The sequence below is a fragment of the Echinops telfairi genome, unplaced genomic scaffold (genome assembly GCF_000313985.2).
Source record: "Echinops telfairi isolate 266 unplaced genomic scaffold, ASM31398v2 ScPeMD7_7459;HRSCAF=8497, whole genome shotgun sequence".
NCBI classification, from domain to species: domain Eukaryota; kingdom Metazoa; phylum Chordata; class Mammalia; order Afrosoricida; family Tenrecidae; genus Echinops; species Echinops telfairi.
In genome coordinates this window covers 384,078-393,850 of record NW_022111359.1, presented here as the reverse complement: position 1 = coordinate 393,850, position 9,773 = coordinate 384,078, and the positions used below count along the sequence as shown (strand labels likewise).

Below are 9,773 nucleotides of genomic sequence, written 5' to 3'. Positions count from 1 at the left end.
GCCGGGGTCACGCTCCCCCGGCGCCCCCCGCGCCCCGGCGCCCCGGCCCGCGCGCGGGCGGCCAGCAGCAGGTCGGCAGGCCGAGGCCAGGGTCTCGGGACTGAGGTGGGGGTCGCCGCCGGACGCGCCTCACCTCAGACCCGGTCCGGCCGGGCGCCGAGTCCGCGGCACCTCAGTTTCTCAGCGCTCCTCAGGGGCCGCCGCTCACTTCCGGGTTTCGGGCGCCATCTTGGGGACTTCGTGCACTTCCGGTCATGCCGCGGGGCGGGGTCTCGGTGGGGTGTGGGCGGGACCTCCGAGTGGGCGGGGTCGCGAGGGGCGGGGCCATCCCAAGGACCACCGTGGACCCCCAGGTCTTCCGTGTCCCTCCCAAATGGGGCTGGGGACTCAGAGGAGCCTGGGCTTGAACTCCGACGCTGCCCGGCCCACGGCCTACTCCCTCTGAGCCTCAGTTTCCCTCCCGTCAGGCTGTGTTCTCTGGGGCGCCCTCCCCTAACGCCCCCTTTGCAGCGAAACACAGGAAGGCCCCTGACGAGGGAGATTGGCCCGGCGGCCAAACAGTGAGCTCAGACATCCATAGTTGGGAGGCCCATGGAGGTCCAGTCTGTTCATGGGTGGGAACGAACTGGACAGGACAGCACTACAACAGCTGGCCGACTCCCCGAAGCCGTGTCCACCCCACCTCGACTTTGTCCTGTCTTTCTCTGTTGTCTGGCTCTCCACCTGAATAAGAGCTCCCATGGGTGGCCAGAAGTCCCAGGGGCCACATGGAAGAGGGCAAGATCCTGGCTGGTAGGTTCTCGGGCAGGGCTGGCTCCTCTGCTGGCCCCGCCTAGAAGGGCTTCCAGGAGCGCCAAGCTGCCGGGAAAAGGGTGGAACAAGGCCTGGCCTGGCACAGGTGGCTGAGCCCTGGGGCAGCTGCCCTCTGACTGGATCCACTGTGTGTGTGTGTGTGGTGGTGGTGGGGGTGGTTCCAGTGTGGGAGGCGCCCCACCCTCACAGTCTTTACTGATGGCTATGGCCCCTGATCCATGCCAAACCCAGGCCCACCTGGAAAATCAGGCCTGCCGCCCAGGGAGGAGTCTAGGCTCTGTCTAGAGCACCATGGAGAGGTACCTGGTGGAGTGGACATCACAGCCGGGCTTTGAAGTTTAAGTAGGAGTTAACCCGCCAGAAATGTGTGTGGGAAGCATAGCCCCTCAGCGTTAAAGCTGTTCAAAAGCCTGATTTGGGGGAACCAGGGAGGGGCCTGGCACATTTCAACCCTATCCAATTTCAGGCCCGAGCCCTCAGGCACAGGGAGCGAAGGAGGGAGGACACAGCCAGGCCCTGCAAGGATGAGGGTCAAGGGTCGTCCGGAAGGAATCAGCTTCCCTTTGGCAGGCTTCAGTCTTGGCAGTGTGGGCTGTGCTCTTAACTCGGGCTGCCTTCCCTGGCTAATGAAAATGTATCCAATTGAGCAATAGATACTTAAGGTTCCGTCACGGACGGCGTCCCATGCCTTTGCCTGTCCCCTCCCACACAAGATGGGTCACGCCACTTGAGGGACCCGGAGAGAAATTACCAGGAACTTCAAAGAGGTGGGTGTCCGAGAGGGGGAAAGGGGAGGGGCAGGTGACTGCTGAGCATGTGGTCCCTGGTGCCTGGGCCTGCACTGTAGAAGCCAAGTGCCCATGCCACCCCATACAGCAAAGCCACTTGGTAGTTCTGCCTGCATAGAGGGGTGCCTGCTGGCCAGCAGCTGGGGTGGGGCCAGCCGCCTCAACACAAGAGAATCTGCCAAGTTTGGGGATTTCAAGGGAATTAGTCATTTTGGGGGATTTCCAGGAAAGCACAGTATGGGACAGCCATGGGGACCTGGCTCGGGAGCCTGGAGCCCGGGGTGGGGGCAGCCTTGCCGCTGCTGAGCCAAGCTGCGTGCCCCCCAGAGGGCCAGCGCCTCACCACTCGCTCTTTGGAGATGCTGATGGACCCGAGTTCCCTCCTGTTCTGGGACAAAACAGACAGCGGCCAGTGTGTGTGGCCGTTGGGTTCTGGGAAGCCAGTTCTGACACAAGGTGGCCCCAGGTGGTAGAGAGAAGGTTCCTAAGTTGTGACCTTCACAGGACCAGATCTCCAGGGGTTCTTACCACAGAGCTGGGGGGGTGGGGGGGCAGGTTCACACTGCCCGCCCATCCCTCTATAGGCAGCCAAGCACTTGGCTGCTGAACCACCAGGGCTCCTGGGCCATTATGTGGCCACCAGGCACATCCCCGTGGCCAGAGACCCAGTGCCCCACAAGTGTCACACCAAACCAAAGGCACCACTGCCAATTCTGGCTTAAAGAAGAGCAGACTCGCCCACAGGGTCCCACAGGGGCAGAGACTTGGCTATGCCAGGAGCCCATTGGCAGACTGGACCTGCTGACCTGAGACTAGAGCCCAACACCAGCTCAGAACACACCACGCCACCAGGCTCCCCACTCCTTGCAGTGCCCAGGAAACCAAGATCCCCTTCCATCGAGTGGAGCCTGGAAGCTGGAGAGATTGGGCCACAGCATGTAGATGCTAGCTGTGGTGGTGACCCAAAGGCTACCCCTTTGGCCTGATGTACCCACAGCCCCTCCTCCAGCTGCCTTGCCCCTGTAGGTACCCTCGGGCTCCTGGGGGCAGGGTTCTCACTGCCCTCAGTGGGGACCGGGGCCCTTTGGTTAGCCCGTGAGACTGGGATTGCCAGGTAAAACACAGGACACCAGGTTAAGTTTTCATTTCTGCTGCAAGACGAATACTTTTTAATATACTAGGATGTCCCTGGGTTGCTGCTATCAGGTAAGCGTTAGACTGCTAGTCTAGTCAGCTGCAAGGTCAGTGGTTCTAATCCAGCAGTTGGCTTCTAGGTCTTCTGCTCCTTGTCAAGGCTCCAGCCTCAGAAACCCTAAGTAGGGGCGGTGGAAGTCGGAATCAACTCGGTGTCAATAGGGGTTTTGCCTGGGTTATGGCCCAGGCCATGGTTGGGACATACTCATACTGAAGAAGCATTCATGATGTCTGAAATTCAAATTTGGCCAAGCATCCAGGCCTCCTGTACTTTCATATGTGGGATCTGGCTGCATGAGTCAACCAGAGAGAAAATGGGTCCCAGAGGTGGGCTAGCCCTGGGGGCTGGGTGGTCAGGTTGCCCTGCAAGCCTCAATCTGCTCACCTGCTACTTGGGCGTGATCACGGCAGCCTGAAGCTGGAGGTGCTGGAGCCAGGGCCCTGTAAAGATGGACAGGTTAAGCATGGGGCTGGAAACTGACAGATGGGTGGTTCAAACTCACCAGCCGCTCCCAGGGAGAAAAATGAGGCTGTCTGCTCTTGTGAGATTCAGTCTTGGGAATTTTTTTTCTCTCTTTTTTTTTTCTTATCCCTTAAAGGGGGTGCACCGTTCCTGGAAGTACTGCAATACCAGGTCGATTGGTGGAGTGAACAGAGCAAGCTCCTATTCCATCTCCCTGTTCTAAAAATCCATTTAATGTCCTCGGATAGAGGATGTATCAGATATTAAACTGATAAGAACAGATACCACACTTGATCTTAGCCGAAAGGCCGCGAAGAGTTCAGTCTCAGGAATTCTAAGGAGCAGCTCCGCCCTGTCCTTCGGATCTCAATGGCAGTAGCTCGTGTGGTTGGATGTCACAGCTGTCCTGTCCTCTTAGCTTAATGGTTCTCAACCTTCCTCACGCGGCGACCCTTTCATACAGTTCCTCATGTTGTGGTGACCCCCAACCGTAAAATCATTTTCATTGCTACTTCATCATTGTCATTTTGCTCCTGTGATGAATCGGGCGATCCCTGTGAAAGGGTTGTTTGTCCCTCAAAGGGGTCGCGACCCACGGGTTGAAAACCGCTGTCTTAGCTGTTTAAGCAGCAGGAGAACTTCCAGCAAAAATGAGGGTCAGGTCAGTGGGGTTCTGAGGTTCTCTGCCAGTCAGGAGGGGTCGTAGGTTTCCTTCCTGGATGGTGTGTCCCTAGAACCCCCAGCCCCAGTTTCCCCCTGGCGGTGTGTCCCTGGAGCCCCAACCTCGGTTACCCCTGGGTGATGTGTCCCTGGACCTCAGCCTCGGTTTCCCCGCAGGAGTGCACCCAGGAGCCGTCACTGGCCCCTGCCTGGGCGGAGATGCGCTCAGAGGTCCCAGAGTGGAGGCTGCGCTGGCGGGGCGGTCTGGCCCAGTGATCCTCAGAGCAGGTGAGGCGCAAAAGCGCGGTGGGCAGTCCGCTGGGGACCAGGACGGCTACTTCCTGTTTCCCCACGTCCTGGAAAGTCCCAGCGTTCCCGGACCCGAGCGCAGCAGGGAGTCCCTCCTCCCGCCGGGTCTCTGGCCACTTCTCCTTTCTGCACCCACTTCCCCTGGGACCCCTCTGTGGTCAGCACCCCGCCCTCCTCCGGTCCTGTAAGCCCCTCCTCCCCTTTGCGGGTGCAGAATGGGACACTGAGGCCCTCTCCCCCCACCATGAGCCAGGACTAAGTCAGGGTTGGCCCTGGCCCCATAAACTCCGCCCCTGTCTCTCAGTCTCTGGCCCCGCCCGGCGTCTCTGCCTCCCTCCCAAGCTGGCCCTATGTCTGCCACGCCCTCCCGGTGGCGGGACCCACCTGCCAGGGGCTGCGGGCTGTCTGTTGGCCATCGCTGCCCAGCGCCCTGCTGATCACGGTTCCTCCCCTGCAGGCAGGGCCCACGCAGGCCTGCACCGCCCCTTCAGGGCCCAGGCAGCAAACCCGTTGGACAGGTTTGAGATCCTGCTGGGAACAAGCCCTTCCACCTTTGCACAGACAGGGCCCCGGGGCTGAGGCGTTAGCCAGGGCCTCCACCCTGCTGGCCACTGCCCTGGCAGCCCACCCAGGCCCTGAAGTCGGGGAGCTGAAGTGGGTCCCGCCCTGGATCAGTTTACCTTGAGAGGCAGGCAGGCAGCTCCAGGACAAAGCCCCTCCCCCTTCCCAGAAGGAAGTGCCCTTGGACAGAGGGTCATTATGGGGCAGTAGGGAGCTGACAGTACTGTGGATGAGAAAAGGACAAACACCTGTCCTGGAAGGACTGCCAGAGTGCTCCGTAGAGGCAAAGATGGCGAGCCTGCCCTAATGAACCTTGGACGTGTGGTCAGGAGAGACCAGTCCCGGAGAAGGGCTCCACACTGGATACAGTGGAGGGGCAGCGAAGAAGAGGAAGGCCCTGGAAGAGATGGATGGACAGTGGCTGCCGCTTGTGAGGACGGCGCAGGACCGGGCAGTGTTTGGTTCTGTTGTACATCCGGTCACTTTGAGTCCTAACAACAAGGAGGCCTAGAAGGATATGGAGTGGGGGAGTGCTTGGGACAGGCTGGGGCCAGCTATCACCGGGCCTGCCCTTGAATCCAGGGTGGGAGCTGGCTACCGAAGGATTGCCCCAGGGACACCCAGGAGACTGAGCTGGTGCCCAAGGCCAGAGCTGAAACTCCCGGTTGTGTGAGCTGGGGCAAGCTGGGGGAGGAGGAGGCAGCAGGGCCCTTTCTGATTGTACACCAGCCCCCACGACCCAGAGCTACACAGAGAGCCTTGACCGCCCCACCCAATCGGCTTTACCTCCAGGGAGCCGTGGGGAGGGGCAGGGGCAGAAGTGGCCCTGGAGCTGGGGCAGATGGAGGGTGAGGCCTGGCTGGCAGGGGAGCTGGGCTGGGCCTGGGGCCTGGCCGGGCAGGGGAAGCCCTCATTGTGGCCCGCCTCCTCCTGGGCAGAGGTGGCAGCCCCAGGTGCTGATGTCAACGTGTGCAGGAATTTTCTGAACCTTCACCTTCGCCCAGCCCAGGACGGAAATTCAGGGGGGATAGGCCCTGCCTGGCTGACTCAGCTGCCCCATCCCAAGGACGTCTGGGAGTTTCCTGGAACCCAGCACCCTCCTCGTGGCCTTTCCTGATGCTCCCAAGGGGCTGGGGAAGCACCCGTCCCTCCTGACCTGTACTGGCCACCCTTGTGAGGACCACGGGGGCAGGTGGGGGGGCTCTGGATGACAGGTGAGCATTTGTGGGGTTTGATCTTATCTGGGAAGGGTTTCAACAGCACGCTGTTCCCCTCCCCCCACCCCCGAGGGCTGACAGGAGCCCCAGCAGAGAAAGGGTTATGGGACACAGGTGTACAAACCTTCTGTGTTCAAATCCTGCCTGAGTGACATCGTGGGGGGGGGGGGGGCCCTCTCCTCCTTCCTGTCCACAAAATGGGAATCATCATGGACTTGGGGGTTTCTGGGGAGAGTTTGGGAAGTACTCATATGCATGAAGCATTTGGAATGGAGTTTTAGGACAGAGTGAGGACTTAATGGTAAAAATCAGTTAAACACACACACACATTTCTCATTGCCTGATTCATCATAACTCCCAAAGTGGAAACAACCCAAGTGCCGCCCACGGCTGGCAGACTGTCCCAGTGTCCTCCATCCTGCCCTGGCTCTGAGTACGTGTGCTCCTGGGCCTCGGAGGGCCTGTCTGCGAAGTGGGCAGAGATGGGGGAACTTTCTGGAAGGGGAAGGCAGATTCCAGTCCTGGAACTGCCCGGTCTCTGCTGTCCTGGGAGAAGGTTCTGGCCCATAGGTCCCAGCTGCCTAGAGCATCCAGCCATTGTGCAGCCCAACCCCAGGGACATGAGCAACTGCATAATGATGTGTGCGTTCACAGCACAGGACCACTGCAGTCCCCAGCTCCGTGCCTGGGCCCTGGGCCCGCTGGTCAGGGGGGAAACACGTGACTTGGCTTGGACAATCAGGACCTTACCTGGGACTCTTGCTGCAGCTGATGGGCGTTGACACTAATGCCGAGGGGGCCTGGGGCTGCTGTACCACCTCTGTCCCCTGGAGGAGGAAGTCTCCTGAAGATAAAGCCAACTGAGAACAAGGAAGCAGAGAGGCGGAGGATTCCAGGCGATGTTTTTATGTTCCTTTTAAAAACATTTTTTGATTGTGAATCAGATGAGGGTAGCTCGGTGGCATCGTGGCCCCACCTTGGACTGCTAACTTCAAGGTTAGGGGTTCAAAGCCACCAACCTGTAAGCTCCAGGTGAGCTTAAATTTGCAGAAAGCGGTAGGTGGCAGTGGCAGTCCAACATCCATTAGCAGAGCCTCCAGTGAATTCCTTTTGACCATCAATCAAGTAAGGGAGCCCTCGTGGTGTATTGGTTACACATTTGGCTGGTACCTGAAAGGTCAGCAGTTTGAAACCACTAGCAGCTCCAGGGGAGAAAGATGGGGCTTTCTACTCCCATAAAGAGTTACAGTCTCGGAAACTCACAGGGGCAGGTCTACCTGTGCTAAAGGGTCTCTATCAGCCTGGGTGGACTTGATGGCAATGAGTTTGGTTAGGGTTTATTGACTGGCTGAGGAAGTAGATAATCTTGCCCTCCGGCAAAGTGCATTGGAAAGGAGATTACTTCCCTGGTCTCCAGCCAGCCCAAGGAGGGACCAGCTCTTAAAGCCGCACAGGGGAGTGTCCTTGATGGATAGTAGCAGGGGTTCCGTAGGCATGAGTCATGCCCTATCAGTCAAACCCTAACTGCCTTCCTGGGAAGGCCCTGGACCAATCTTGGGAGCCTTTCCGCTGACATAACGTAAGGGTCCTAATCATGGCCCTGCTCCTGCTCCTGTAGTCCCACGTCATTGCTCACAGTTCCTTTCTCTCCATGCCGGGCTTAACCCGTGTCCTGACTGAATCCCCTTTTAAGACTCAACCAATGTTCCCCTTAAATTATGTTTGAGATTGAGGTTTCTTTTGGTCCCTGAAACACTTCCAAGTAACCCTCCGATGGGCTAGAACCACCAACCTCTGGTTAGCAAGCTAGTGCCCAAGCTGTGCTGGCCACTTCAGGGGGTTGCTGGCATGGAGTGGGGCTTCCATCTGACCTCCCAGCAGGAAGGAGAATTCAACTCCACATCTGCCCAAGGATGACCTCCATGAAACAGAGGTCAAACACACCTCCATCCTGCAACCTTCTGACACCAACTGCCCCTGCCGCACAAAACTCACTGAGATCACTCACGACTATGTGGGTTTCTTAGGGGAGTTGACGAGTTTTCCCACACTAGGATCAGAAACATTAAGGATACAGTTCTTTGCTCCAGTGCTCCTTCTCCGCCATGCTGCTCTTCTCTTGACCCCCCAGCCACACAGACCTTTGGCTTCGGCCCTGTCTGAGTAAGTGTTACAAAGCTCCTTCAGCACTGATTAATGCCCAGAGGGCACCCCACTCTGCAAGCCAGCCTCCGGACTCCAAGGCACGCAGCTGTACGGAGGCTGGAAAGGAACCTGTCTCCTAGTCTCTGCTGCTGCCACCACCTTGTCTCCCAGAGGGAATTTCAGACACCTCCTTCTCGAAGCTCTTCTTTCTGGATGGTCCTGTGCTGCTCAGATGGTTCACGTTGTACCCAGCCCCACAGCAACACAGACCAGACCCCTTAAATTAGCCCAGGCACCTACTCAGAGAAGCATGGTGGTGGTGGTGGTGTTGTTGTGAGGTGCCATCAAGTTGGTTCTAACTCACAGCGACAACGTGCACAACAGAGTAAGACACCCCCGGCTCGGCAACGCCCACACAATTGTTCTTATGTTTGAGGTCCTCGTTGCAGCCACTGTGTCAGTTTATCTGGCTGAGGGCCTTCCTCTTTTTCTCTGCCCCTCTGCTTTACCAAGCATGATTTCCTTCTCTGGGGCTTCGTCTCTCCTGTCCTGTCCTCTCCACCCTCACCTCTAAGGAATATTCTGGCTGTAATTTTTCCAAGACAGATTTACTTAGTCTTTTAGCAGTCTGGGGTACTTTCAGCATCATTCACCAGCACCATAATCCAATGTATTGATCCTTCTTTCAGCTTTCTTAGTCAGTGTCCAACTTTCACATGCATCCCCTGGTGGTTGAAAATACCCTGGCTTCAAGATGTGAATGCAACATACGGGCATGAAGCAGGGAACCCATAGTGGGGTCTGAGAGGCCGGCCCCAATCCCAACTATGTGGACAGCCACCCCTCCCCTCCCCCCAGAAGAATTTACTTCAGAGGACAGCACTACAGAGACAGAGCTCCAGCTCAGGGAGAGGGACATGTCTGATCAGAGCACACAGGAGCAAATGAAGGGGGAGGAAGAGAGTGTGGAGCACATCCTGGCCCACTTGAACACGATATCCCCGCTCAGAGCAGCCAGTGCACAGAGAGGACCATATGACCAGCCCTTCTGTGAGACACGGCGTCCCTCACTGACCCATAACCCTACAGGGGACAACACTGGAGATACAGTCTGGACATTCCACCCGATCTGACCCCACCACACCGAGGCAAAACACTAAGAGCGTGCAACGGAACAGAGCAATGACCTCCCCAGGGAATACAAAAACAGACTTTGGGGCCAGGGCACCCCATCAGACCCACCCGGAAAACACTCCTAAAGGTCAACAAACAGACCTTGAAATATTTACAGGCTTTTCTTTTTTTGGTCATTCTTTTGTTGTTGTTGTTGTCATTGTTTTGTTTTCTTTTGTCACTTTGTTTTGCTCTGTCTTGTTTTGTGTGTGTGTGCATATCATTATCCCTGCAGGTCTAGCTAGATAAGATAGGCTGGATAAGCAATCTGGAGGAGAAAACAATGGGACCAATGATTCTGGGGGGACATGGGAGAAGGGACAAGGGAACAACAAGTGATCCAAAATCAGTGGCAAGGAAGGTGTAAGAGGCCAAGTAGGGATTCATCAAGGGCAAAGTAACCGAGAGGAATTACTGAAACCCAAATGAAGGCTGAACATGATAGTGGGA

The 9,773-nt window shown here is 57.3% G+C and overlaps 1 protein-coding gene and 1 non-coding gene across 3 annotated transcripts in view; both read right to left on the bottom strand.

Annotated features, from left to right (window-relative positions):
- The window catches only part of SBNO2 (strawberry notch homolog 2), a 41,111-nt gene extending 36,437 nt beyond the window's left edge, over window positions 1–4,674 (bottom strand). Inside the window, exons 1-2 of one of the 2 annotated variants that reach the window (XM_045300096.1) lie at window positions 4,612–4,674; window positions 3,181–3,236 (exon numbers count right to left, since the gene is read on the bottom strand). The gene's annotated coding sequence lies outside the window, so the exon portion shown is untranslated. Of the gene's footprint in view, window positions 1–133; window positions 221–3,180; window positions 3,237–4,611 lie in introns of those variants that run through there. The other variant, XM_004716990.2, reaches the window with a different exon arrangement.
- LOC115873096 lies at window positions 3,393–3,578 on the bottom strand. The gene has a single exon (XR_004048228.1). It is a non-coding gene; the product is annotated as a U2 spliceosomal RNA (small nuclear RNA).
- Window positions 4,675–9,773: the final 5,099 nt, after the last annotated feature.